The following is a 4,968-nucleotide window of genomic DNA, read 5'->3' as shown; positions in this document are numbered from 1 at the left end:
ATTTAAAGACAATTTAATTTTAAATTTATGAGTTAACTGTACATGAATCAAAGAACAAGTAAAAGTGTTCTTATTTTAAATAAATATTACTAGATTAGTAAGTGGACTAGCAAGATTTGTAAGTTGAATTTAAAAGCTTGAGAAAAACTAGGACTTAAATTTCATAAGTAAGTGAATGATAATTAAAACACCAATATTATAAATAATTTTTCCACATACAAAAACCTCTCTCAGGCTTTAGTAAGCCTTAGTGGACAAATTTATCCAATAGTTTATTCAAAATATATTTGTTGATCATCTGCTATGAGACAGATGCTTTCTAAACACAGTGTAAAGTGACTCCCAGACCTTCTTTGGTTGAGATTATACACTAGTAGAGAATACAGGGAGATAATAGACAAATACCGATCAGAGACTATTTCCTTACCTCCCGACTCTATCCCATCTTCCTCATGGCAAAAACCACTCTGTTCTCTCTCTCATCATCCAAGAGTAGGAGCAGTGCCTTCTTCTCTTTTTCCACAGCCAAAGACACCACCAAGTTTCAGTTCCTGCCTAACTCCAGTTCCTGATATCAGCCTACTAATCCTTTCATAATCGATAAATCCACAAATGCTTCCTGACTATCTACTATTTCCTCAGGATGAGGCAGAGAAGAAGGGAAGAAAACAGTAAGAGCCCAGAGAACATGCAATACACAAAGCAGTACAATGGTGCACTCAGTAAGTATTTATTCAACACGGCACACCAAGCAGAGCACTGAAGGGTGAGAGGAACACAGTGGTGGGGAAGCCAGGATCCTTGCTGTAAGGAAGGATCAGTCCTGTAGGCAAGATTCTGTTAAACTGAAGACACCCACTTTTTTACATTTTATAATCTTTCAAATTGCAATTCATCTTATGATGGTGATGCTTTCCTCTGGATGAAATACAGTAAGTGTAGCACAGAGCAGCTTCATACCTGAGAGCTGTGTAAGCCTATGGCAATTTGAATAGTGGTCCAAGTCCAGCTGCAACATTAAAATCACCTGGGAAACCCTAAAAGAAAGAAAGAAAAAAAAAAGCTAATGCCTGGATTCCATCCCAGATCAGCTAAATCAATATGGAGAAGGCAGGGCTGGGCACTGGTAGTTTTTAAAGCACCAGAATGTTGAGTTCAAACTAGAATACACATTCCCAAGGGGCATGCTTCCATGGATGCTTCAGGTCAAGGGTCAGCAAACTAGAGCCTATGGCCCAAATTTGGCAGGCTGCCTGCTTTTTACCACCTCAGGAGCTAAGATGGGTTTTACATTTTTAAATAATGGGGGAAATATCAAAAGAGGAATAGTATTTGGGTAATGTAAAAATTATATGAAATTCAAATATAAGTGTCTGTAAATAAAGTTTTACTGGAACGCAGCCATACTTCTTGGTTTACATACTATCTATAGCAGCTTTTGTTGTTGTTTTTAATATATTGTCAAGTTGGCTAACATACAGAGTATACAGTGTGCTCTTGGCTTCAGGAGTAGATTCCTGTGGTTCATTACTTACACACAACACCCAGTGCTCATCCCAACAAGGGCTCTCTGCAATGCCCATCTCCCATTTTCCCCTCTCCCCCACCCCGTCATCAACCTTCAGTTTGTTCTCTGTATTTAAGAGTCTCCTGTGGTTTGTCTCCCTCTCTGTTTATAACTATTTTTTTTCCTTCCCTGCCCCCATGGTCTTCTGTTAACTTTCTCAAATTCCGCATATGAGTGAAAACATATGATACCTGTCTTTCTCTAACTTATCTCACTTATCATGATACCCTGCAGTTCCATCCACGCTGTTGCAAATGGCAAGATTCCATGCTTTTTCATCACTACGTAGTAGTCCATTGTATATATACAATGTGTGTGTGTGTGTGTGTGTGTGTGTGTGTGTGTGTGTGTGTGTGTACTACATCTTCTTTATCCATTCATCAGTTGATGGACATTTGGGTTCTTTCCATAATTTGGTATAGCGGTTTTTGTGCCACAAGGGCAGAGTTAAATAGCTGGGATAGAGGGCATATGGCAAAATATAAAATATTTACTAACTGGCCCTTTACAGAAAAGGTTTGCTGATCCCAGTTTGAAGAAAATGGGTTTCTAGAACCTCAGCATCTCTCTGTCCTCTTCTAAAAACTTACCTGCCTGGGAAGATGCCAGCCATCAAGGGCCCAGGTATGGGTGGCATCTTCTCCTTCCCCACCTCTTTTTCACATTTGCCCTTCTCCCACTTTGAAAAGAAAAGTAGACCTCTCACCAGCCCTGGGGGGTGTAAAAATCTCACCTGGCACTAAACAAAAGAATCTCCCTGAATACTGGTGTCTAATAGGATTCTAATGACATCTTGTTGTCAAGTCTTGCCAAGTATTGCATTACCAAAACTGAAGGAGGACCCAGTCAAGTTATCAGCTGCCAAACCATTGAAAATATTTGGTGACAGATAGCTATATGATTTGGGGCATGTAACTCAGAAGGGGTTCAAAGAATTGAGTAACATGGTTATGACAAACCTAGTATCATAATTATTTATGTAAACAAAGTTTTCGAGGCTTATATGCAAAATATTTAAAATGCTGAACACAGTCTCGTTCTGTGAATAAGCAGTATTTGTCCTCAGATACATGAGGAAAAAAATTACTTGTCTCATAGGAGAATTTCAAATGTTTGTTATTCTGTTTAATAATTACTATCAAAACTTGTGTCACTTTTACATCATTTTGATCAATTAAGTACTAATAATTATGAAATGAGGGCCTCAATTTCTTACTGGCTGTTGACTGGAGGCCCTTCTCAGTTCCTTGACATGTGGACCTCTCCACAGGGCAGCTCACAGCAACCCAGAAAGAGGCCAAACAACCAGAACCCATGGTCTTTTTGTGGCCTAATATTGTGACATCCCATCATGTTTGTCTTACAAGGCATTAGTCTCAGCCCACATTCAAGGGGAGGGAGATATAAAAGGATGTGGATACCAGGAGGTGGGATCGTGGGAGCCATCTCAGAAGTTGCCTGCTACAAATGTCAAATTAACTATATCCTCTACATCTGCTTAATTACAGGATTAAAAATTTTAAGTGTCTTTTTTTTAACGTTTATTTATTTTTGAGAAAGTGCGAGAAGGGGAGGGTCAGAGAGGTGGAGACAGAGGCTCCAAAGCCGGTTCCACGCTGACAGCAGTGACCAATGTGGGGCTTGAACTCACAAACTGTGAGATCATGACCTAAGCCAAAGTCAGGCGCTCAACCGACTGAGCCACCCAGGCACCCCTTAAGTCTCGTCTTAAAAAATGGGTGAGAGCGGGTCACCTGGGTGGCTCAGTCGGTTAAGCATCTGACTTGGGAACAGGACTTCCGCTCAGGTCATGATCTCACTGTTCTTGAGTTCGAGCCTCGCATCAGTCTCTATGCTGACCAGATCAGAGCCTAGAGCCAGCTTCAGATTCTGTGTCTCTCCCCATCCCTCCTCCCCCCCACCTCCGCTCCCCGCCCCTTCCCCGCTCTCAGGCGCGCTCGCTCTCTCAAACATAAACATTTAGAAAAATGGGTGAGAGGATGCAGAATTTTCCAAGATTCTTTCAGAAATGAACAAGTAAAGGGGCGCCTGGTTAAGCATCCAGGGCTCTTGGTTTCAGCTCAGATCACGTTCTCCCAGTTGCTGAAATCAAGTCCCAGGACAGCTTGGAGCATTCAGCCTGCCTGGGATTCTCTCTCTCCATCCCTCCCCCACTCATGCTCTCTCTCTCTCTCTCTCTCTCAAAATAAATAATCATTAAAAAGAAAAAAACGGGTAAAGATGTTCGGAGAGCAGGATGCTTGAGGCCTAATTGAGCAGCAGTCTGTTCGGGGGTGCGGGGCTAACAGAGATAATCGCCAGGGGTCCTCAGCAGCAGAAAAGGGTGGCGGCTGCTTCAGACAATGAAAAAATCCACCGACCCAGACTTGGGAGCTCCAGTCCGTGGGTGGGAAACACACGGAAAAGCTAAGTGCGTCTAGATTCCGTGGGCTTCAAAGGCCAGGCCAGGGTTTAGAGTTGACCAGGAGGGAAATGCGGGGGAGGTGGGTGTAGGGGAAACGCAGGAAGGGGATACGAAATGCAGTTTAAGAAAGGCAAATGTGCCGGGAGCGGGTAGGGTGAAATCCGGGAGGCAGAAGCTGGAAGCCACGAGCCGGGTCGGGCAGTGGCAGGAGTCAGGAGAAGGGAGACGCGGCCCAACTTGGATAGTCTGGGGAGTCCGGACAGGAAAGCATGCAGTCAGCGCTCCTCCAGAGGACGAGTCATCAGGAGGGAGACTAAAGAGCATGTGGTCGCGATGGCCGTCCTCCAACGGACGTGGGGTAAGTCTCGGGAAATACGGAAGTCTTCGGCGTTGTGAACACGCAGAATGGTCCGAAATCGGGTGCCTGCCCCCCAAGAATTCGATCTCCCAGAGTCGACGCCAACTGTGTGGGAAATGACTGCTCCTACTTCCTCCCCCGGAATCCAACTGAGAAATGGGTCGGAGGCGGCAGCAGCAGCCCCTGACTGAGAAAAAGAAAGGAAAGTCAGAACAGAGCCAGACAACTGAGCTGCCAGAGGTGGGAATAGAGGGGAAGGGAGTAAGAAATCGATCGGACTCCTTTGGAGTCTCGAGCTGGGGCCTGACGTCCAGGAGCCGAGAAGAAAACGCAGAGAAGACTAACCAGGGGCGCGGGCAACGCGGGCAAGAGCTAAAGCCGGGCGCCACCGCTGGCGGGTAAGCGCGGAGATGAAATTTGCGAGCTGGCGGGAGCCGAGAGCTAGGAGAGGCGGTGGGCGGGGCGGCAGGAAGCTGGCGCGCAGGAGTCGAGCCCAGGCCCCGGGAGCGCGGGGAGGAGCGCGCACCTGGACGCACGGCCGGAGGAGGACCCAGCGGAGCGCTGGTCGGGCCAGAGCCCCGCCCCTCGGCGGCCCGCCCCCTGGGCGGCTGGAAGCCG

General features: G+C 46.0%; 1 long non-coding RNA gene across 1 annotated transcript; it reads right to left on the bottom strand.

Moving 5' to 3' along the window:
* Positions 1-3,560: 3,560 nt before the first annotated feature.
* On the bottom strand, positions 3,561-4,930 carry LOC132694924 (uncharacterized). Its single transcript, XR_009617536.2, has 2 exons — positions 4,696-4,930; positions 3,561-4,537 (listed from the first exon to the last, which is right to left on the bottom strand). It is a non-coding gene; the product is annotated as an uncharacterized LOC132694924 (long non-coding RNA).
* Positions 4,931-4,968: the final 38 nt, after the last annotated feature.

The sequence above is a fragment of the Panthera onca genome, chromosome B4 (assembly GCF_046562875.1).
Source record: "Panthera onca isolate mPanOnc1 chromosome B4, mPanOnc1 haplotype 2, whole genome shotgun sequence".
Classification (NCBI taxonomy): domain Eukaryota; kingdom Metazoa; phylum Chordata; class Mammalia; order Carnivora; family Felidae; genus Panthera; species Panthera onca.
This window is presented reverse-complemented; position numbering and strand designations above follow the sequence as displayed.